This window comes from Lissotriton helveticus, chromosome 1_1 (genome assembly GCF_964261635.1).
Source record: "Lissotriton helveticus chromosome 1_1, aLisHel1.1, whole genome shotgun sequence".
Classification (NCBI taxonomy): domain Eukaryota; kingdom Metazoa; phylum Chordata; class Amphibia; order Caudata; family Salamandridae; genus Lissotriton; species Lissotriton helveticus.
Genome location: NC_136057.1, coordinates 1,980,581,629 through 1,980,607,488, shown reverse-complemented (window position 1 = coordinate 1,980,607,488; position 25,860 = coordinate 1,980,581,629). Strand labels below are relative to the sequence as shown.

At 45.2% G+C, this 25,860-nt stretch overlaps 1 protein-coding gene across 2 annotated transcripts in view; it reads left to right on the top strand.

The window, feature by feature from the left end:
• The window catches only part of DPYD (dihydropyrimidine dehydrogenase), a 3,662,673-nt gene that overhangs the window by 2,163,651 nt on the left and 1,473,162 nt on the right, over positions 1 to 25,860 (top strand). The window lies entirely within an intron of this gene.

Here is a 25,860-nt window from a genome sequence, read left to right as displayed (position 1 = left end):
TATTTGAAACATATCTCATCATTAATTCTGTATAAATTATATTTAAAACATATCGGTTTTTTAAAGCGGTTTTGAGCTTCTACCAAGCCTTTACTGGGGCAGACATATAAAACATGCACAATATCTTCGACGCCGCCCCCACATAATTCACAAGATCCTGATCTGTCACTTGTGTCACTCCAGTGTTTAGTACAAGATTTTAGTGGTAAAACCTCTAAACGTAGCATAATAATGTTGCGTCTAACACTGTGATCTAATGTAAATCTCAGATATTTTTTATCAGTCTTATACTCCAAGTTTCAGTGGAGAGCCTATAAGGTACTAACTGGGAACAGTTTGCAATGTCAAGATCGTAACTCATTCTTTGTGCATTTGTTTTCAAGAATAGCTTCAAATGTGCAGGTGATCAGGACTGCAGAAGAGTGATAGAGCATTGAAAATGCTCTCAAGCAGTTGCAAGATTTTCATTCAAAATATACTGGCTCGCTTCAGCCTTAAGCGTTAAGGCAGTAAATTATATGCCTATCTAATTATGTTTGCCAAAGATCTAGCATAGGCGCTAACTATTGTGAGCTTCAAATGGAATGCTTGTACCGGTGTGGCTAGTGAGTCTGAGAGTGTTTCTTTGTCCGAGTTATGATTCAAAAGTGTTTTGATATGCTCTTGGCTCCCAGTCTGTGCACACTTCAGGAGCTCTCAGCACCGGTCCCCCGGGGCCCCGGGGGCTGAAATTGGCCGTATTCAGCAGCAGAACATGTAGCGCGCAATCTAGTGGCGCTTACTTGACTTTTCACTCAAGGGAGTGTTCTCGACCCGGCCGTGGGAGGCTCTCGGGGCCGCGGGCTAAGATGGCGGCTGCCGATCGGACCTGAACTCCAAACACCAAATCCAAGGAGGTCGACGTTACCAAGACCTGGGTTTCTCCTCGCCAGCTCTCGCGCCCGAGGTTAGTCGGTCTCCAGCGCAAGCATCTGGAAGCGCTCCCTGCTCCTCTGTGAGATGTACACCCGGCAGAGACGCCACGCGGGCCGACTCCTGACCTTAAGATGGCGGCGCCCTTAAGACATAGGCGCTGCTGACTCCCGCTGACCACCCTGCGAGCTCCTGGGACCTGGTGGCATCTGGACTGACCCGGGAGCAACAGCGCGACCATCAGTGTGCACCCATTGCTCTCTTATGAGGAATGCACCCGACAGCGCTAACACATGGGCCGACTGCTTGGTCCTAAGATGGCAGCGCCCTCAGGACATCGGTACTGCTGACTCTGCCGGATTACCGCGTGCGCTACTGAGACTGTGTGGCATCTGGTGGGTCCTGTGTGGCAGCGTACACCCTGTATATGGCAGACATCCTGCGCACCATGCACCTCTCTGCCATGTGCTAGACCAGGCCCCAAGCAACTGATGGGGCTCTCATAACCTCATGCCCCCTCCCTGGCGAGTAGTATTGCTGGCTGCACTCTGGAGGGAACAAAACTCCCATCTACGGACTTTACCGGCTTGCGCCCACCGTGAGGTATGAGTGTGCCTGAGGGGGGAGGGTCAGCGATCCTGACCTGCGACTTACTAAGCGGCTGGACTCGCTTTAGGGACCGCACCCACCTGGAGGCTTAACAAACTTTAGTGCTGACCACACGCTGCACAAATGCATAATAAATGCCCCCCTTTGAAAGCAGGGACTTTACAGCCTGCATTTTCTGGGAATCCTCTTCTGGGCTACCTCTGGTGATCTCTCCCTACAGTCCTTGGGGTTGTTCCACCAAAAAGATGGTGGCTCCTTAGGACAGAGAAGCGGGTCGGGAGCCGGCCCTCCTCTCCACTGTCTGTTAGGAGGCTCCAACCATGAGGCAGATAAAAGTCAGCGTGTGACACCGCCGCGACCAACCTCAAACAGTGGATCAACGGCTGCGCCAACACCCTCACCCCACTTAAGACCTCCACAACCAACCACACCAACAAGAAAGCCACCTGGATCACCGAAGACCTCCGGACCTCCAAGCGCACATGTCGGAAGCTGGAGAAGAGATGGCTCCACGACCGAACATCTGACAGCCACACAGCCCACAAGAGCGCCACCCGCAGACACCACCAAGTCATCAGGACCGCCAAGAGGACCACCTTCAAGGACCGCCTTCAAGGACCGCTTAGACAACAACGCACACAACACCAAGGAGCTCTTCAGCATTGTGAAAGAACTCTCCAACCCCAGCACCAACACCAACGACATCCCACCATCACAAGACCGTGGTGACTCCCTGGCCACTTTCATTCACCACAAGATCACTGACATCCACGACAGCTTCAACTCCGACACCCCTGCACCCACCACCAAGGCCACTACCCCTGCGACCACCACCCGCACCAGCCGCCTGACCGCCTGGTCCAACGTCAGCGACAAAGACACCATAAAAACCATGAACTCCATCCACTCCGGATCCCCATCCGACCCCTGCCCTTACCACGTTTTCAACAAAGCCAGCACAACCATCGCGCCCCACCTCCGAAAGACAATCAACAGTTCCTTCGAGACAGCAACCTTCCCAGAAAGCTGGAAGCACGCCGAGATCAACGCCCTTCTGAAAAAGCCCAAGGTGGACCCCAAGGACCTCAAGAACTTCCGGCCCATATCCCTGCTCCCGTTCCCGGCAAATGTGACAGAGAAGATCGTCAACAAACAGCTAACCCCCTACCTCGAAGAGAACAACATCCTGGACCCTTCCCAATCCGGTTTTCGCAGCAACCACAGCACCGAGACCGCCCTCATCGCCGCCACAGACGACATCAGAATCCTGATGGACAAAGGAGAAACAGCCGCCCTCATCCTCCTGGTCTATCAGCAGCCTTTGACACAGTCTGCCACCGCACCCTATCAGCACACCACCTCGACGCCGGAATTCAAGAGAAAGCCCTGGCCTGGACCACATCCTTCGTCTCCGGCAGAACCCAGAGCGTCCACCTCCTACCCTTCCACTCGAAATCCACCGAGATCACCTGCGGCGTCCCACAGGGATCCTCCCTCAGCACAACGCTGTTCAATATCTACATGGCACCGCTCGCCCACGTCGCACGACAACATAACCTCAACATCATCTCCTACGCCGACGACATCCAGCTGATCATATCCCTCACCGAAGACCCCCACACCGCCAAAGCCAACCTCCACAGAGGAATGAAGGCCATAGCCGACTGGATGAAGGACAGCAGACTGAAGCTGAGACAAGACGGAGGTCCTCATTCTCGGACCCACCCCATCAGCCTGGGACTACTCTTGGTGGCCCACATCACTAGGCAAAGCCCCGGAACCCACAGACCACGCACGCAACCTAGGGGTCATCCTCGACTCCACCCTCTCCATGACCAGGCTAGTCAATGCCGTCTCCGCGTCCTGCTTCAACACCCTGCGCATGCTCCCCAGGATCTTCAAATGGATCCCCCCCAACACGAGGGAAACCGTCACCCAGGCCCTCATCACCAGCAGACTCGACTACGGGAACGCCCTCTACTCAGGAACAACAACCAATCTCCTGAGACGACTACAACGAATCCAGAACGCCTCGGCACGACTGATCCTCAACATCCCCCGATGCAGCCACATCACACCTCACCTGAAAGGCCTCCACTGGCTCCCCGTCAACAAGAGGATCACCTTCAAACTCCTCATCCACGCACACAAAGCCCTACACAACACCGGACCTACATACCTCAACGACCGACTCAGCTTCCACACCCCCACCCGAAGCCTCCGCTCAGCCAACCTCGCCCTCGCCACAGTCCCTCGTATCCGGAAAACCACCGCCGGCAGCAGATCCTTCTCCTACCTCGCCGTCAAGACCTGGAACGCCCTCCTCACCAGCCTACGACAGACTCAGGACCTGCTGGCCTTCAGAAAACTCCTCAAGACCTGGCTCTTCTATCAGTAGCGGCACCCCCTCCCCCCCAGCGCCTTGAGACCCTCACGGGTATATAGCGCGCTTTATAAATTAATTGATTGATTGATTGATTGATTGATGGGCAGAAAAGGCAGAGCAAAGACCTCAGAGCCCACTTCAGTGCCCCACAGCTATGATGCATGGGGGACCAGCAATATTAGATGTGGACACAGCTCGCCCAAAAAGACACCACTTTGCATGATAGAGAGGAGGATGCAGCAGTCGCAATAACTGCATGTTCAACTAGCCTTCTTTCATTAGTCCGTCCAAACCTGCCATTGTTTGCCATCAATGCTGCAGCAGTCCTGGAGAAATATGTCATGGGAGTGCTTTGTGTGTGCGTCTGTGCGTGTATGAGGGGGTGTGTGCAGACACATGTGTGTGTGTGTCTGTGCCTGTGCGTGTATGAAAGACTATGTTCACATTTGTGTGTGCTTGTGCATGTCTGTGTGTGTGATGGTGTGGACATGTATTTGGGTGTTTTTGTATTAGAGCATGTGACTCTATGTGTGCTTGTGTTTGTGCACGCAGATGTTTCTGTACGTGTGCTCATGTCTGTGCGTGTGATGGTGTGTGCATGTATTCCAGTGTTTATGTATCGGATTGCATGTGTGCTTGTGCATGTGGATGTTTCTGTATGCGTGCTTGTGTGCGCCCTCTGTTCGCGTATGAGAGTGTGTGCGCACATTTGTGTGTGCTTGTGCATGTCTGTGCGTGTGATGGTGTTTGTGTGTGCATGTATTTGTGTGTACGTCCTTGGGTATTTTTGGTCTGGAGCATGTGATTGTATGTGTGGTTGTGTTTTTGATAGTTTCTGTATGTGTGCTTGTGTGTGTGTGTGCGTGTCTGCATATATGAGTGTGAGTGCATTTGTGTGTGCTTGTGCATGTCTGTGCATGTGATGGTGTTTGTGTGTGCATGTATTTGGGTGTTTTTGTATTAGCAAAATTGGTAATGTCACGCTTGCACTCTGAATTGCCCTTCTTTTTTTCAAAGGTTGTTGCGTGCTCCAGGGTGTACCCTCCTTCTGAGTACAGGTAAATGACTAATTCGCGTGACCCTTCATTGAGCCACGTCCCCTGGTCACAGCGTTGCCCCCTTTGGGGTTGTAAAGTTCCACAAAATATTTCTGGATGAGAAATTCAAAAGTGTTTCAAAACTTCTTTATTTTCATTTTGTTTTTCAAAGTTAATTCTTCAAGGTAAACAATCCAAACTCAAAGATACATTGATGTTTTGTCCAATGCATTTCGGCTTGGTTACAGCCTTCGTCAGGGACCATATTCTATAAATTAAATAATCACAGTTAAGGATATGTCAGAAGCTGCAAATCCCACACATAATGTAAAGTTAACATGTCTAATAATCAATTCTCCAATGATCAAGTAATATGACTCGAAATTCCTACTAGTAGCAATCGGGTAAATTACCAGTGAAAGAAAATGGACGTGCGTTCTAAAGTGCCTAAACGTGTGCATATAAAAGTAGATGATCTCCGTGAAACTAACAAACGAAGTTCGAGTGCAGCGTGTGTGTGCCCCTTTGCCAATTCGATGACGGCAAAAATATCGTGAAAACTTAAAGTAAGATTAAACACCCCGCAAGTGAAGCTCATTCTAAAGTAACAATGCTGCAAGGTGAAACGCGCGCTTACCGGTTAAATGTAGGTATAGTTCCCAAACGCCATTCCCCTAAGGTGCTGTTTCCCGATCAGTGCCGGACATGCCGGTTAAATCGCCATGTTAACTAATAAGTGTAGAAAGAGGACTATGTCCGTAACCATGTAGTGGAGCGGCCATGATAGACTGGGGTGAGTAAGGAAGTCTCAAATGAGGAAATGGATTCCGAAGTGCAACATTAATTAGTCAAATAAAGTTACACGCAAAAACAAAAACAAATAATGGTTTTATCCAGCTATTGCTGTGCAACTTGGATTGATCTTTGCCATGTATATAAATAATAAGTAGTATGGGATATCAAAACATAAATTGAACAATCGATTGCCATTGCAGTATAAATGAGCAAATAAAAAATGACATTGGTTAATGAGGTAAATCAACAAGGTAGCAATATGAGAAATCATGCAAACACATGTTATGTTAGCCATTTGGAATTAATCCATGATCATAAATAACAGCTAAATTCAGTCCGATCATTCATCCCTGTTGGTTTCAGAGTATCCAGTTTAAAAATCCAAAAGTTTTCTCTTTGTAGTAAGGCCTTGTGGTTATCAACACCCTCACGTTTTTTCACAATTTCCAAGATGGTGAATCTGAGTTGACTGATGTTGTGTGATGCTTCACAAAAATGGTTTGCAACCGTAGATTTAGTGTGTCTATTCCGAATGTTCAACTTATGCTCGTTGAGCCTGATTTTCATCTTTCTCTCGGTCTTGCCCACATAACCTTGTCCGCATGGGCATTTCAACAAATATACAACATTCGTGGAATCACAGGTTGCTGACACACGCAGTTTGATCTTAAAGCCCTTACTTGGATGGGTGATAGTATCTCCTCTAATGATGCTATTGCAGTGACTGCAGTTATAACAAGGTAATGTTCCCTGAAAAGTTTCACTGATGTTTTCTGCTTTGGATTTAATCATGTTGCCCACATTCGTACCCCTTTGGTAGGCAAATAAAGGTGTTTCTTTGAAAATATCATTGAATTCTGTCTCTTGAGATAGTATCCCCCAATGTCTTTTGATGATCCTCTTGAATACTTTACTCTTCGTTGAATATTTTGATACTACCACAACCCTTGTGTTCTCCTTTTTGGTCGCTTGAATCAACAAATCTTTTCTGTCTTTTTGGGCGCATCTAGATTTGGCATCATCCAATATATTTTGGGGATATCCTCTTTCTTTAAATCTCAGTTCCATTTCTTTAATTCTGATTTCTGATATTTCCGGTGATGATATGATTCTTTTTACTCGCAACATTTGCGAATATGGCAAATGCTTTTTCAAGGGGTCATTATGAAAACTGTTATGGTGCAGCAAATTGTTACGATCAGCCTTTTTGCGATAGATGTCTGTTTCAAAATGAGATCCTTTTCTGCGTATCTCCACATCCAAAAATGTAATCTTTGTAGCGTTTATCTCTGATGTGAACTGAATGCGTTCATCGCGTGTGTTTAGTTCATTAATGACAATTTTTAGTTCAGATTCTGAGTCAGTCCATATTATAAACATATCATCGATATATCTTAATATTGTTTTAGTTTTGGATTTCAAAGGTTCTTGATTCAGAATGTGTTTCATTTCAAAATATTCCATATACAAATTCGCATAAACAGGCGCTGCCGAATTTCCCATGGCAGTTCCGGTAAGTTGCAAATAAAATTGTTCTTTCCATTTAAAGTAACTATGGAACAGTGTGAAATGCAATAGTTCCATAAGAAATACTTTGAAATCCAGATCCATCTCAGTGTTGAGCAACGTGTGCACAATTGCTTCCATGCCTTCATGACAACAATAGCTCCTCCTTTATCAGCTTTCTGACAAATGATATCTCGGTTATTCGCAATTCTCCGGAGTGCATCAATCTGCTTCTGAGTAAGGTTGTGTTGTCTGGATTTTGTCCTGAAGCTCAATTTCGATAACTCCGCTTTGACCAATTTTTCGAATGTATCTAAGGTTTTATGGGATACAGGTGCTTCATATGTACTGTGTGGCGTCAATCCCAATAATTGATCTTCTTGACCAACACTTCTTTCTATTACAACGTTATCAAAAAAATGCCTAAGGTGTAGTTTCCTCATTAGTTTATAGAGATTAATCTCCAACTCCAATCTGCTTGTTTCAGTCGTGGGGACAAACGACATCCCTTTCTGCAATGTTTCAATTGAGATGCGATCCAGTTTCATGCTGGAAATGTTAATGACCAAGTTATTCAAGTCATAGCCTTCTTGGGTTTGTCCTTCTTCCTCTCCGCCACTACACTCCTGGTATTTGGTGGTTCCTTTTCTTTTCCCTTTGCTCCTCCTGGGTCTTCTTTTTCTTGTTGGCCTTCCTCTAAAAAATGCTCATCTCCCCTTGCTTGTATCAGGTTTTGAACAAGTCCCGAACTTCCGGGAAGCTGATCCTCCCTTGCGGGTTGTTGTTGTTGTTGTCGGGGTCTACCACTCGTTTTGGGTCTCGAAGATTGGTCACTTCCAGTTGATGACGAATCGGTATTTTGTGTGTACGGTTTATTCTGCCTGCGGCGGGCGTACACCTCTGCCCAGGTGTACACCTCCCCAAGTTTGTAATCCACAGTATCTCGTCTTAGTTTCCTGATTTTCCTATCGTTCACCTCCTGGGTGTGCTTCGTTAATTGGACATTAATGTCCTCCAGAATCTTTGCCCAATCCTCAGCTGGTGTGCTCTTGGTGAGTTCCTCTGTTACAGTTTCTATTTCTTTCTGCAGCTCATCCAAGATAGTGGAAAGTTCCTCAATGATAAGGAGAATGAGGTCCAAAGAACATTTGTTCAGGATAGCGAACCACTTTTCTTTAAACTTTAATGAATTCTTACACAGTGAGGGCTTAAGGGCAATCCTCAAGCCCCGAGGAATGCGTAATGCTCTATGGTATTTCACTAATGTGCTTGCATGAAGTCTTTGATTAATTGCTCTTTTTGAAAGGTAAAGTAATTGTCTTATATTCTGCTCCTTATTTCTGTGCGAGGTAGTTTCTGACATATCCTCGTGGATTAGAGAATAGATGCGAGTCGCCTCATCGGCTGAAAAGGCGAATGTATCTGCTCGTTGATCTGTAATGTTGAGAATCTCCTCGTATTGCATTTCTACTGTAGGTGCCAAGCGTGTGGATCAGGAGAAAGTGACAACAAAATTGGTAATGTCACGCTTGCACTCTGAATTGCCCTTCTTTTTAGGAGCATACATCAACCAGTAGGCCAATTGTTGGATAGGTATTTACAACCAAATGTAATGAGGATGGAAACATTTGTAAAGGACACGACCCATTTCCTGGAAAAACTAGGATTGATTCAGATAGAAGAGAATGAACAAGTTACACTATGTAGTATGGATGTTAAGTCTCTATATACATCCATCCCGCATCAAGATGGCATTGAAGCAATTGAGCACACGTTGCTCAACACTGAGATGGATCTGGATTTCAAAGTATTTCTTATGGAACTATTGCATTTCACACTGTTCCATAGTTACTTTAAATGGAAAGAACAATTTTATTTGCAACTTACCGGAACTGCCATGGGAAATTCGGCAGCGCCTGTTTATGCGAATTTGTATATGGAATATTTTGAAATGAAACACATTCTGAATCAAGAACCTTGGAAATCCAAAACTAAAACAATATTAAGATATATCGATGATATGTTTATAATATGGACTGGCTCAGAATCTGAACTAAAAATTGCCATTAATGAACTAAACACACGCGATGAACGCATTCAGTTCACATCAGAGATAAACGCTACAAAGATTACATTTTTGGATGTGGAGATACGCAGAAAAGGATCTCATTTTGAAACAGACATCTATCGCAAAAAGGCTGATCGTAACAATTTGCTGCACCATAACAGTTTTCATAATGACCCCTTGAAAAAGCATTTGCCATATTCGCAAATGTTGCGAGTGAAAAGAATCGTATCATCACCGGAAATATCAGAAATCAGAATTAAAGAAATGGAACTGAGATTTAAAGAAAGAGGATATCCCCAAAATATATTGGATGATGCCAAATCTAGATGCGCCCAAAAAGACAGAAAAAATTTGTTGATTCAATCGACCAAAAAGGAGAACACAAGGGTTGTGGTAGTATCAAAATATTCAACGAAGAGTAAAGTATTCAAGAGGATCATCAAAAGACATTGGGGGATACTATCTCAAGAGACAGAATTCAATGATATTTTCAAAGAAACACCTTTATTTGCCTACCAAAGGGGTACGAATGTGGGCAACATGATTAAACCCAAAGCAGAAAACATCAGTGAAACTTTTCAGGGAACATTACCTTGTTATAACTGCAGTCACTGCAATAGCATCATTAGAGGAGATACTATCACCCATCCAAGTAAGGGCTTTAAGATCAAACTGCGTGTGTCAGCAACCTGTGATTCCACGAATGTTGTATATTTGTTGAAATGCCCATGCGGACAAGGTTATGTGGGCAAGACCGAGAGAAAGATGAAAATCAGGCTCAAAGAGCATAAGTCGAACATTCGGAATAGACACACTAAATCTACGGTTGCAAACCATTTTTGTGAAGCATCACACAACATCAGTCAACTCAGATTCACCATCTTGGAAATTGTGAAAAAACGTGAGGGTGTTGATAACCACAAGGCCTTACTACAAAGAGAAAACTTTTGGATTTTTAAACTGGATACTCTGAAACCAACAGGGATGAATGATCGGACTGAATTTAGCTGTTATTTATGATCATGGATTAATTCCAAATGGCTAACATAACATGTGTTTGCATGATTTCTCATATTGCTACCTTGTTGATTTACCTCATTAACCAATGTCATTTTTTATTTGCTCATTTATACTGCAATGGCAATCGATTGTTCAATTTATGTTTTGATATCCCATACTACTTATTATTTATATACATGGCAAAGATCAATCCAAGTTGCACAGCAATAGCTGGATAAAACCATTATTTGTTTTTGTTTTTGCGCGTAACTTTATTTGACTAATTAATGTTGCACTTCGGAATCCATTTCCTCATTTGAGACTTCCTTACTCACCCCAGTCTATCATGGCCGCTCCACTACACGGTTACGGACATAGTCCTCTTTCTACACTTATTAGTTAACATGGCGATTTAACCGGCATGTCCGGCACTGATCGGGAAACAGCACCTTAGGGGAATGGCGTTTGGGAACTATACCTACATTTAACCGGTAAGCGCGCGTTTCACCTTGCAGCATTGTTACTTTAGAATGAGCTTCACTTGCGGGGTGTTTAATCTTACTTTAAGTTTTCGCGATATTTTTGCCGTCATCGAATTGGCGAAGGGGCACACACACGCTGCACTCGAACTTCGTTTGTTAGTTTCACGGAGATCATCTACTTTTATATGCACACGTTTAGGCACTTTAGAACGCACGTCCATTTTCTTTCAATGGTAATTTACCCGACTGCTACTAGTAGGAATTTCGAGTCGTATTACTTGATCATTGGAGAATTGATTATTAGACATGTTAACTTTACATTATGTGTGGGATTTGCAGCTTCTGACATATCCTTAACTGTGATTATTTAATTTATAGAATATGGTCCCTGACGAAGGCTGTAACCAAGCCGAAATGCATTGGACAAAACATCAATGTATCTTTGAGTTTGGATTGTTTACCTTGAAGAATTAACTTTGAAAAACAAAATGAAAATAAAGAAGTTTTGAAACACTTTTAAATTTCTCATCCAGAAATATTTTGTGGAACTTTACAACCCCAAAGGGGGCAACGCTGTGACCAGGGGACATGGCTCAGTGTTTTTGTATTAGAGCATGGGATTTTATGTGTGCTTGTGTTTTTGGATGTTTCTGTATATATGCTTGTGTGTGTGCATCAGTGCGCATATGAGAGTGTGTGCTCAGATTTGTGTGAGCTTGTGCATGTCTGTGCGTGTGATGGTGTGTGCACGCTGGATTTGTTATTCTCTGGCGGCCACTGTCCTGGATATTGACTTTAACTGCCAGATGCCTGACCTTAGGATGGCCACCAGTGTACAGTACAGTCCCCTGCCTGACTCCAAGATGGCTTCCATAGTGATCCCCTACACTTTGTTTTACTTCCCTGGACAACAATTGGACATTGACCAAACCTTGAACCTATCCCCTAACCTGCCTACATATCAGGACTTGGAACCTGCGGAACTTACCCCCAGACTGTGAAGACCTAGCGATTTGGCTGATTAAGGCAATGATGTACACCCACAGCCTGTCAGGAGACTAGTAAGATAAATGCATGTTATTTCTTTGGTATGTACTGTAGCACAAATTTAGCTAAAACCTAGCCCGAGCAGTGTATCACTTTAATGAGAACCTATTAATTGCAGTTAAAGCTTCACAAACATGACTATGTCTGGCTGTTCGCTGAGCTGGATTCCAAAAGTCAGGATGTCTTAAGTATTGAAATATTTTTACACATACACAGACACACACACAGTCATATCTACATACAAGATGGAGTGTGTTTTTACTGGCCCAACTTCACATACGCCTTCATACTGGGATCGGTTACACAGCAGACCGAAGAAAATATAACTGCACTTTTTTATGCACATTGGACACTCAGTCCCTACGAGACTCCAGATTTCGCTCTCAATTAATAAATAATCTTGTTAACACGTGATACAGACTGCTCATACGATCCTATTTCTTCCTTTATTAAAGTCCAGTAGAATGGATTTAAAGACACACATGTCCACCACAGCTAAGTAGCAGTCATGCTAGGCTATACCTATTTCAGCTTTAAACATATAATGAATCAGAGTTCTCTGAATTTGGAGTCTTCGAGCAGCAGGGAGATAGTGTTTTACTTATTCACGCAATGTTTGGAGATGTAGTATAGCAGACTATGCCACGTTCCAAGTTACAAAACACAGTGGACTACATCTGTGGACTGAAGTCTTAAGTGTCCATCCAGTATCACTATAGAGAGTTTAAGGTTAACCTTCTAACATCTCGGTTTCCCAATAGTTTATGCCTACCCCATTGAAGTGCATATATGTTTTCAGATCATACCCATGACAGAGCAGGTGCACTACCAAAAATACTGTTGAGTGATAATTTGACATTCATCGTATTTATCGTCCTTTCGTGTAAGTTACTCATTTTAAACTAGACAACCACATTTAAAATAATTCCTTTCACATAATCATCAGAACATTTGCGAAATGTATGAAACTTTTAGATGGGTTTGTAAAAGGGACGGGGCCATTACAAGTAATCTGCTGTGAATAATAGGAAAAGGTTTCACGCTGACCCCAATCACCTGGTTGGGTAGGGTGTAAGGCATCATGTTTTCCTCTTCTGAGAACCTGCCCGTTTCCTCCACGTGGCTGACTGCAAAAGCATTTGGAAGAAGGACTAAACTGAGAACCTTGATTGAAAGGCCATCAAATATTCCCTACCCCAAGCAATGCAGGAATGAAACGAAAGTGCTAATCAACTTCACATAATGTTTACAGTGGTGTCTTGAATTGTGTGTCTCAACACTGCACACGCTCTTGTGAACTCAAAGGGCCTGATTACAAGTCGGGCAGAGTGTTATTGCTGGTTGAGATATACCAATCTGCCTGATCATAGATGTCCCGATATGTTCCAACTGGAGTTTAGCAATTGGACAATCCAGCCAATAACATCACAGGAAGATCGGACAGGAGCTGAGGGTACAACTGCAACCTGGCCCCCTCTGAATCTCTCCTACAGCATGGAGAGCATGGGTGGCTCTGCCCTCCTTAGCTCCAGCCACTCCTGTCCACTGACACACTACCTACCTCATACTATCACACTCTCATTTGTCAGCTGTTCAGAGAACATGGAAGATATGAGCATTGAATTACACAAGACTGGCAATTCCTTGCATTGTTTGACCCAGAAATCCAGATCGGCCTAGTCATTCCCCATTCCATGTTGACTGATTATTAACTCCACTGTACAGGCAATGTGTCACTGCAGAGTATGTGTCTTAATGAGTGTAGGGATTATACCCGCCAATACCATACTACTCATAAATAGATTCTAAAAAGCCAAGGTTTCCTACACCATGACCCCCGAAGCCCATTACACAGTCAGTTCTGGAGGCCTCTAGCATGTAAATTCAATCATACATCCTATTATTTCCTGCCTTTTCCAACTGGTTGAAATGCCAACCTTTACAGCACATACACCCATAGTTGGCACAAACAAGCGTTCAATTAGCTAGGAGGCAAACCTGAAACTTAACGAAAGACACAGTGAAACCATAGGTTCATTGGTCTCATTCAATAGCCCGCAAACGGGTATGGGATTTTAATGGGTTTAACCAGAGAACAATAGCTGTTAAATGTAATAATAATGATCATAACATTTTCTCCTCATTTGTGGTAAAAAGGCAGGGCTTGATTGTGTTAAGAATAGGCTCAATGTGTTCGATGGAGGAGCACAAATGTGCGAGCCACAGTGACGCAACGTTTTAGGAAGTAACGTAGTCGCTCAATGTGAACAAACCAGAGGTGAAAGGGGAGTAACGCATGTAGAGTCACAGCTTCAGACAGTTAGATTTACATTTTATGGTGCACATTCAAAAGCAAAAGAAGGGCAATGTACAGAGAGTCAGGGATTGGGACAGTAGGCAAGATATTATATGAGTCAACCGTGAAAGGAAAGGTGAACATCCCGCATAGAAGGACAGGTTGAGACAGTTCACATGGAATATGAGATACATGCCAGAGAATAAAGGGAACAAACTATTAAGACAACCATTTTACCCACACCAAGAGGATGAGCTGAATCCAGTCAATCGCTTATAGTAAGTGAACACCTTATGTAATGTGTGTCTGAGAACAGAGGGGAGGTAGGAAATTAATGTTGAAAAGAGTTTAAAGGATGAGGTGATATGCTGAGGGAAGATTAAAATGGGTGACAAAGGGAGTACTTGTCCTACCAGGCCCTAATATGTTGAAATAAGGAGGACACTACAAGAAGTCTCCCTTACATCTGTGTCCTTTTCTAAGATGGCTGATTTTGAAAATATGATATCAGAAGTTAAGCATTGAAGAGGAGGAAGGGAGGGTTGAAGGAAGGCCTGCCAGACGCAAGAGTAAAGAGGACTTCCTTTTATTCGGTTAAATGGAACAGAGGAGAGAGAGTAGGTTGTGGCTGGGCAGCAAATCCAAAATACCAACATAAATAAAACAGGAACCTTTTTTACATTGACTCTGCTTTGAATGCCCTTGAACTCCCATTGTCCTTACAAATTAATTTAATGCAAACACACGTGAAAACCATATTGGCTGTTTGCCTCCCAGTCCCTCACTATTTTAATATCTCACTGTAGTCAGCGAATCTTTGTAAACACATATACTGATGTCAAAAGGGAAGCATCCCCTCTATTATACCATCTCCTCAATTAAGTGTGTCGCCTTAATCCACAGGTATCCAGTATTTAAATGTACCATTCAGCGACGTGGAAAAAGAGACAGCAAGATAACTGTGATACTTAATCTATATTGAATTGGGCCACTGTTTAAATATTGTAGGTGGCCAGTTTTATATATGTGCTACATCAATGGTTACTTACCATGTGGCCTACTGGTGAGCATTACTCAAATCATCGACATTTATCCTTGCAGTCGCTTGAAGCTAGTTTGAAATGACCCCACTGCAAAAATGGCAAGTGGGAGGACAACAAAGCTAGGGCACCAACAATTGTAAAGCAAACATGATTTTACATAAAGGCAAAAAGGCTTATGCACAAACGCATTGTGGAGTATGTAGAACAGCACTCCTACAGTACTATTTACATACTTTCGCATGCCTTTGGGAATTGCCCCCGAAACATTAAAACATTGAAATAAATGGGAATATTCATGTGCAATTATTCCAAACTGAAAGACTGCGCTCTATTTGTGCTATATCAGGACACCTCATAAAATGCATTTAAGAGTATCGTAAAGAGTACTTCACGTGCTCCTAAATGTTTTTGATAATCTTCCCCCAAAACATTTAATATCTAATTTATTGTCTATGCCTTAACAGGGTTTTTAAGCGTTATTAGCAGATTTTTTGTTAAAATGCCTACTTTTAATTTAATTTACAACGCATATTATCCAAGCCTATCTCTGCAGAAGTTTGTATTTAATTGCCATACAATTTAGAACTAAATTCCACTGCAAAGAGGTTATTTTTAACAGTATGTAATGCAGAGTCTTGACATTTCATACTCATGTTTTCACAGAAGCACACTAGCCAGGTTGGAGAAGCATGATAGGAAAACGTATTTTACCATTTTAATTAAGTCCAATTTGTCCAGCCTGCATATGATAAAGAAATTAAAAGCTTACCCAGGAGTAGGGCGAATTTAGAACCCTGCCTGAACATCTGCTTGAAATTGTATTATTCTACCCTGCTGACTGCATTACCCCATCATTGTTTCCCTTGATTGACAGTTCAATATTGCACTATCTACTGAAAATATGTTTAAGTGAACTTTGTTTCGTATTTAAGAATTCAGTGCATGTCTCTGATTTCCATCCCATATTTATTTTCTTTTAGTCCTGACATTTGTATATGCCAGATTGAGGTCTAGCACACAGCGGCAAATAAAAAACAGACTGTGGATTTATACCGAAATGCCAATCAAGATATAGGCAAACAATGGTAGTCCAAGCCTCCGTGGTCGTATAGTGCACGCAGAAAGAGCATTCCCTTAAAAGTGAAAATTGCTGGTTTGTTAAAATCATGGGAAAGTAGGCCTTCCGTTGTTTATTTATTCACTTCTATTGCATGGAAAGTAATCCTAAACATTCTTAAAGATTACCCATTTTTTACCTGGATACGTTTGATAGCATATTTCATGTTGAGATTATGCGAATTAGAAAGGAGCAGAGAGACAGATATTACATTTTTATACAGTGCTAAGGTTCAACATGATTCCAATTTGTGGGGTAAATCTGGACTTCGTTTGTGCCAAAATTGGGATTGAAATGTGTGCAATTCTTTCACCATATGTGGTTCTTCCCACTCATTTACTGCCAGTTATTATGTCGATGTGTTTGCTTTGGTAAAAAATCATGATGCGTGGTAACAGATTCACCCTGGGGAAAATGTTCCTCCTAGTAAGTAAATCTTAGTGATCGCCTTACTATGTCTCCAAATGCACTTCTGACTTTAGCTTGGATGATGGTTACATTCACTCTTGAGTCACAGTATGTGAAATTCAACATTTGAAGATGCTCACTTGTGAGTAACTTATGCACACACACACGCACGCACATACCCAACACACACCGACACACACACAAACACACCCTTTCCCTCCTCCGTTTACCACACTTGTAAGTGCTGCCAGAGATGTGCCGCATCATTCAAATATTAAACAAATGGAGTGAGCATCTTCTTTGGTTTAAATTAGTGGTATTCACCACTACCTGCAAGTGCAAAACAGCAGAAAGAACAGAAGGAGGCATGAAAGAAGAAGAGTCACACTGTGATACTATACTTCAACTGCAAATAACGATTTCTAATAGTCAATTCGTAACACTTGCATTTTACTAACAAATAGAATTACAGACAGGTAACTTATTTACTTTTTTCTTTTATGGATTTGCAATGGCTATTTCTAAACCATCATTTGAAATGTAATTTGTAAATAGATATAACAACAATAAATGAAATACCAAGATTCATCCTTAGTACCCACCAAAAGTGGATTTCATTTTTTATGTTACTAGATCTTAAACTTGTTTGGGAAATGTTGGTATGCATTGATGCATCTGCTCTGGATAGGAATGATCTTAAATTGAATCTACAATCCCTTGGAAATAGTTGTTCTTCTTTAGAATGTAAGTAATTTTGAATCTATATAGGAAAGGGTTGTAAAGGTCAAATTGCATAGACTGCAATTTCCACCGACATTTCTACTAATGTTTGCAATAACAACCCAGTGCAAAATGGCATTTTTGCACTTCTCAGACGATGCAGATATCGATGGAAAAGATGCTTTATAAATTGCACTAGTGCAATCAATGCAATCCGTTGCATGGGTATGCTAATTATGAAATATACACACAAAATTACCCCCCTTTTATGGTAAGAACGCCAATCTTTACAATATTTTAAAGGGCAATGATAATACAGAGAATAAATTTCACAATTTTGTAATTTTTTTTAACGGACTTGTTATGACAAGCAGCTTTGGACAGCGCTCACAGATGACCAATTATTTCATGAAAAAATATAATATAAGCGCTCCGTTTTCTTAGTGGCATGTTTCTCCATTCATTAAAAGAAGCAAGCGCGCGGCAGTATCCACACCGAGCAAGAATCTCTTTAAACATAATTAAGGCTTTCGCAATTATTTTTAATCAGCTAATATATTATGCTAATTTTCAATGAGATTTCATTGAAAGTGCAGGCCTGTCTTGCAATATCAAATACAAAAGCCAATAATGGTTCAATTAGCACTTCAAAATGCTGCCGATTATCATTTCGAGGTATTTCAACAACATTTCAAAGACTGTTAGGTGAAATTTCTTGGCACATAGAATTTTAAAAATGTATTTTTTCCATTCCCTTCAGATAATTGTGTTATTCTATAAACTAAGAAACAGAAATAATATTTTTATTTCATAATGTGCTATTTCCACATTACCAAAACATCAATAGAAGCAGAATCACGACCCTGCCATAAAGGAAACAAAGGATGGTAGTGAGAGCACTTCAAACCCACTGATTGATTCATAGATTCACAATTATGTAGCAAACCCCAAGTGAATAAAATAGGTAGCACGTCTGCATCTGTCCTCTATTGTCTATTGAGTAAGTGCATATTTAAGAATTACATTACTGTGAATGCAATGACGAAAATTAATTCCTATAGTAGTTTAGTCATGTACCAAGATAGTGCTTTCATTATTTTTTTATCTACTTATTTTTGCTATTTGACTGTGAAAATGCTCAGCACCACCTGTTTGACTTTTCGGATGTGCTCGCTATCGCTTAGATAGGGACGCTGTAAGCAAACAGATGTACTGTAAAGAAACGAAATACAATTAACACTCAAAATACGATGTTCCCAAACCATTTAAAACATAAAAAGGAATGTACCAATGTTGAATCTTTCACAGTGACGAGATGTTGGATTTATTTGTTTGCTGTTACTATAGGCGCCAGGTGAGAAAATGGGGGTATTTTCAAAGAGTATAAATATGGTCGTGTGACTAACACACGTCTTATCTGAATACATAGCATTTTTCTAAGACTCTTGCCCTATCTATTCACCTCCCCTAACACCTATATTTTGTATTGTGAATGTGTGACCGAAAGTGACTGTAAATTCAGTTGCTCTTCTGTTGAACCGTCTGCATCAGATTATTTTGCATGGCATTTTGCGTTATATGATGTTCAACTCACTTGAGCTTTTCTTTTAGTTCTTTGAGTTTATTTGCCGGATAATCCTGGCATTTGACTCACGAATTCTGACTTCTGCATTTGGGAACAATTGTCTCTGACGTTCCTTTCTGCTTGGAGTAGGAACATAGGATTTTTGCGTAAGCATGTCTCCAGGGACAGTGGGTCAATTTCCCTTCTGGATGGACCACACCGTACATTTCATGGTTCCCTAGCAGTGCATACTTGAGATTAGGCTTCTGGGTCCAATCCATGAAGCTTACACCCTAGTGGACACTGATCCACTGCTAAGCACTCCATGGTAGCCTCAGCTACAGCATATTGGCCTCTCACAAATAGTGGGAATACACAACTGCATGTTCTGTCAATGCACTCGGCAGTACCTGATGATTATGTGCAGCAATGTTTGCTGCACCATATTTAACACACGTCTCAGAACCTCGTGTGCCTCCCAACACCTCCGAAATATTTCATACTAATTCCATCACAACAGCACTACGAAAAGTACTCATGAAAACAATGCCAATCTGCCTATTTTGTGGCATCATCAAGGTTATAAATTTCTATGTACGCGCTACCATTCAGTACAGTACAATATGGTATTCTGTAGGCTTTCTGTCCAAATTGACTTTAAAAGAGTCGATTGTAATCTTTCTGCCATTATTATTCCAATTTTTAAATGCACCATTTAGAAGATCGCTTTTGAAACCCGAAGCCAGTGTATACTGTATTTGTAGGCAACCATATATAAAAACTGCTAAATACATTAAATTAGATACCTGGGTACATAATCATTCCAGAGGCCATATTATGTTAAATAGTGCAGTGTTCCCGTTAGTGACAGGCATGCCCTCAGTTGGATTGTCCTGACTCAGACAAGGCAATGTGCTCTATGCTCCGCACAAAGGGGCTCATTAGGATGGCGGACGGAAGAGCGACCGCAGCCCTGGAGTAAGCGGAAAATGCCTTTTCCGTATCCGCCAGCCGCGGACACTCCGTCCGCCATATCAGGATAGGAAATAGTGTAAAAATTCCGTCCGCGACGGAAAATCACGGCCGCCGCCCAACTACACCCGACCACGCGGCGGACGGAACGAATCCTGAGACTCCGCCGTACGTACTGACGTCTAAGACCGTCCCCCAAATCAAGATGGCGGAAAATACACATAAAACCGCAGCGGAAAAACAACCTGTCTGAACACGGCGGATTCCCCACAGCGAAGATAAGATACATAGCAGAGATACCCACCACAAGCTGTTCGGCACCATGGACACAGCGCTACCCGCATTCCCGATGCTCTTCGCGATCCACCACGTCCTAGTCTTGGCCCACCATCGACGCAGACGCAGGTAAGGCACAAACCATTGGCTGTCTGGAGGGGAATAGCTGCAAGGGTCGTGACGAAGGGAGGGGGAGTGTCATGTTACCCTAACCACTGATTAGAAGCAAATAGAAATACACATTTGTAGTACGCAAGCAGGAATAACAACGACAAACCACAAGACATGATTGACTACCTTTATTACACATAATAGGGGTATAATCACAGTGTATGAGTGAGCATGGGCAAAGTGGGCACCAGAGCATGAACATCAGAGGCAGCACGTGAGAGGGAGGAATGCAGTATCACAGCATCAACAGGGCATTGTGCCCAACAGAGCAGGTACATCAGAGGCAGCACGTGAGAGGGCAAAATGCAGTATCAGAACAGCAACAGGGCATTGTGGACAACACAGCAGGTACATCAGAGGCAGTAAATGAGAGGGCAGAATGCAGTATCACAGCACCAACAGGGCATTGTGCCCAACAGAGCAGGTACATCAGAGGCAGCACGTGAGAGGGAGGAATGCAGTATCACAGCATCAACAGGGCATTGTGCCCAACAGAGCAGGTACATCAGAGGCAGCACGTGAGAGGGCAGAATGCAGCATCAGAACAGCAACAGGGCATTGTGGACAACACAGCAGGTACATCAGAGGCAGTAAATGAGAGGGCTGAATGCAGTATCACAGCATCACCGGGGATATTGTGCCCAACAGAGCAGGTACATCAGAGGCAGCACGTGAGAGGGAGGAATGCAGTATCACAGCATCAACAGGGCATTGTGCCCAACAGAGCAGCTACATCAGAGGCAGCACGTGAGAGGGCAGAATGCAGTATCAGAACAGCAACAGGGCATTGTGGACAACACAGCAGGTACATCAGAGGCAGTAAATGAGAGGGCAGAATGCAGTATCACAGCACCAACAGGGCATTGTGCCCAACAGAGCAGGTACATCAGAGGCAGCACGTGAGAGGGAGGAATGCAGTATCACAGCATCAACAGGGCATTGTGCCCAACATAGCAGGTACATCAGAGGCAGCACAAGTACGTGTTCCAACCAACCCGTCCCAGGGACCACAACAGTGCAAGGCTGTTCTCAATGGACAATGCACACACCATGTGGAATAACATGTGAGTGAAGTGAACACCACCTCACATCACTGAATCATGTGGACTGCGTGAACTACCTGCCTCGGACACACTGCCAGCACCAGAAACAGGAGTGTAAGACACAGCCACAGCCCGAGTGACACACACATGGGCCACAGACCCAGACACACTGCCAGCACCAGAAACATGAGTGTGAGACACAGCCACAGCCCGAGTGACACACACATGGGCCACAGACCCAGACACACTGCCAGCACCAGAAACAGGAATGTGACACAGCCACAGCCCGAGTCACACACACATGGGCCACAGACCCAGACACACTGCCAGCACCAGAAAGAGGAGTGTGAGACACAGCCACAGCCCGAGTGACACACACATGGGCCACAGACCCAGACACACTGCCAGCACCAGAAACAGGAGTGTGAGACACAGCCACAGATCTACTCACTGACAGATGAGCCATAGACCCAGATACACTGCCAGCACCTGAAACAGGAGAGGGCACAACTGAGACTGTGCTACTACAGGATGCATGACAGCAAACAACAGACACAGTGCCACTATCCAATACATGAGAGTCAACTGCACCTGCGCCACTGGGACCACTTAAATGATGAGCCACAGGGCTGTATGGGCCAGGAGGCAGGGTGGCACTGGGAGCTGGGGATAGCTGTACTTGAGCGACATCGGGGTGGGCAGGTGTCAATGGTGTGTGTCTGCGTTTCTTAGGGATATGTGAGTGCACCCTGGACAGGACAGGACTGGCAAGTGGTGGTGACTCCAAACAAATATCACCCACCATAGGTGGAGCATCTGCTGCCGGGGATCGGCTTTCTGGGGACGTGCTGGAGCCTGCTTGTCGTTTGCTGTGTGCCTGCCGCCTGGACTCAGAATCATGTGTAATGGGGGATGCAACAACAGGGGACTCCCTCCTCTGCTTCTGACTGGCCTGGATGGGAGTGGAGGTATGGGGGTACTCCGCTGCGGAGACATCTGTTTGCCGTTCATTCGAAAACATCAGCCGCAGTGCAGCCAGGGGTGACGTATGCCTGTCCTTGACTGCGCCATTGTCCATGGGAGAATCCTTGTCCCTAGGATGTGCCTTATCCGTAGGTGGAGTGTTGTCTCTGGACTTTGCCTGTGCCCTGGACGGTGCCCTGTTCCTGCCAGCAGACTTGTCGTCTGTGGTGTACCTGTCTCCAGGAGACACCTGCTCACTGTCTGTGTCCCTGCCCTTGGGAGATGGCCCTTGCTCTGTTGTGTGCCTGCCCTTGGGACACTTCCTGCTCTTAGGAGGTGCCTTTGTATTTTGACTGTCCCTGTCCCTGTCCTTGGGAGTGGCCCTTTCCTCTGTTGTGGGCCTGCCCGTGGGACTCTCCCTGCTCTTAGGAGGTGCCTTTGTCTTTTGACTGTCCATGTCCTTGGGAGTGGCCCCTTCCTCTGTTGTGGGCCTACCCTTGGGACTCTCCCTGCTCTTAGGAGGTGCCTTTGTCTTTTGACTGTCCCTGTCCCTGTCCTTGGGAGTGGCCCTTTCCTCTGTTGTGGGCCTGCCCTTGGGACTCTCCCTGCTCTTAGGAGGTGCCTTTGTCTTTTGACTGTCCCTGTCCCTGTCCTTGGGAGTGGCCCTTTCCTCTGTTGTGGGCCTGCCCTTGGGACTCCCCCTGCTCTTAGGAGGTGCCTTTGTCTTTTGACTGTCCATGTCCTTGGGAGTGGCCCCTTCCTCTGTTGTGGGCCTGCCCTTGGGACTCTCTCTGCTCTTTTGAGGTGCCTTTGTCTTTTGACTGTCCATGTCCAAGGGACTGTCCATGGACTTGGGAGTATCCCTTGCCTTGGGAGTACCTTTTGTGTTGAATGCCTGTGTAGCATGTGAAGGCATGTCCCCCAACATCACTTGTGGATCCTGTGTGTGTACTCCAGTGTATCTGACGTTGTCTTTGTGAACAGATTTTGCTGACCTCGGGGATGGTGTATGTGCCCTCCGTGCCCTGACGTGCTGTCTGACGCTGCTTCTAGTGCAATAACCTGTGTTAGAGTCCTGGTCAGAATATTCACTACCCCCTGAGACATCCAGTGGTGTAGATGGGGAAACAGAGTAGCACCCTGTCCATGCGACTGTACAATGGCAGACGACACACTGCTTGCCAATGACTGAACTGTCCTGTGTAGACCAGCAAGATCGCCATGCATCCCTTCCATGAATGCCACCACCTGCCCCAACTTCCTATCATGGTCTTGGAAAGCATTTGTCATATTGGTCTGCCCCACACACAGCTGTCGCAGCAGATCAACAGAATCAGCACACAGTGCATTTTGGCTCACCGTGGCAGGGGCTGCGGTGCCTGCACCGAACGCCACTCTGCTCCCCCTACTGCGTGCACGAACAGTACATGGTGCAGTTGGCGGAAGTGTGGGCCCTGTGGGCTGTGTCCCGACAGAAGGTGTTGATTGCCCACTCCCAGTCTGTGACAACAGTGCTGGCTCACCAAGATTTTCAGAAGATGAGGACGATGGTGTCTCCACATGCGAGTCCTCAGGGACGGTCCTGTCCCCCTCTCCGGCGCTGCCCTCCTCTGTGTCAGTCTGCGTGTGCGCAAAGTCTGATCCGGATGCATTGCCTCCACTCATCTCCGCCGTCTGTGGCTGAGTGCCCTCTGTCGAAGCTGAAATGCACAGTAAAGAGGTGTAAGTCATGGGCACACTCACGTACAGAAGGCCAAGGAATCCCTAATTCCATAGCTGACAAAGTTCTTCTAGCCCCCATCCTGCACACGGCCCACCTCTAACAGTCATCCTCACATTACATAAGCGTTGGTGGCCGTGACACATGTACAGCATGCGGACAGGGCAGGAGCACGTACATCAGCACACATGTGTTGCCATGGGTCCACGGACCACTACGGCATGTGCTTAAACACTCAACTACTAAGCAAGTGGCGTGTCACAAGCCGGACCTGGATATCAAATTACACACCCCCAATGGCACCAACATGGCATCGCAGAGATACATACGCACCACGGAACTCAATACTGTGTCTGGGCACCAATACATGCATTGCACTCCCAAGTATCCTACACAGACAGTATGCTCACCGCTAGTTTGCTGTTGATCCACACTCAGCCGTTCGGACAGGTCAGGATGCGTCACAGCAATGATACGGTGCATGAGAGGGGTCATGGAGCGTCGGGCCAGACGTGGCGTCCTTGGGATCATCCCCAGTGTCACTTCCGCTACATTCTTGCTCAGCCTGGAAATGTCGTCCCAGCATTTGTGGCAGTGTGTATGTCGTCTGTTGCACACCCCCAATGCCCGTACATCCCGTGCAATGCTCCTCCACACGTCCTTGCGGAGGTGCAGCTTGACCTACCATGATGGGAGACAAAAGGGTGCAAGTCAGTGGACAGTTGGCCTGTCACACAGATAGGGCCAACACGTATGTGTCATCCGCCATGCACAATCCGAAAAATATGTCCAGGCAACAGTACACAGCTAAGATTGCAGAAGCCTGGAGTCATTGCCCACCTCATGCACACCAACATGTCCCACACTGCACTTACCACTTGTCCGGGTGCGCCGTAGAGCCGTTCAAAGTTGCGGAGCACACCGTCCACGAGGACATCAAGTTCCGCGGCGGTGAAGGGACGAGACCGGATCTCTTTTACTCTCGACATGGCAAGATCACGGAGTATGGCACTGGAGCAGCAGTCGTTGTTCAGCTCAGCAGCAGCAGGTAGAGGTGATGGTCACAGGCAGCAGTCGGTGGTCAGCTCAGCAGCAGCAGGTAGAGGTGATGGTCACAGGCAGCAGTCGGTGGTCAGCTCAGCAGCAGCAGGTAGAGGTGATGGTCACAGGCAGCAGTCGGTGGTCAGCTCAGCAGCAGCAGGTAGAGGTGATGGTCACAGGCAGCAGTCGGTGGTCAGCTCAGCAGCAGCAGGTCGAGGTGAACAGGCAGCACAGGTTCCCAGGGTAAGATGTGTGATTTTTCCCATCACACATATATAGGGCCCTCTGCACGTGTCAGTGGCATACGTCGCCAGCAATTGGTCAGCCCTGGAAGCGTGTTCGTAAAAGGGCCAATGACTGGCCCTGGTGTTGCGGTGCACTGCTTCGGCTACTTTCGATTGGCCATACGCGGCCAGCGTTCCCTCTTCCCATTGGCTGCATGTGCACGGACCGTCATGGTCACACATCGGCAACCGCACGTGCAAGCTTCTGGCACGGATGCTTCAGTTGCAACAATGTTCTATCACTGGTGCCACCATGGCGGTGCACGTACTCTGCGGGGGAGGTGCAGGCCTACACACCCTTTGGATGTAGTCAATAGACATGGCAGTTCATGTCCCCTCTTACAGTCACATTGCATCATCCCCCGTCCACCGGCCGGACCATCCCGGCCTAGGACCGGCGT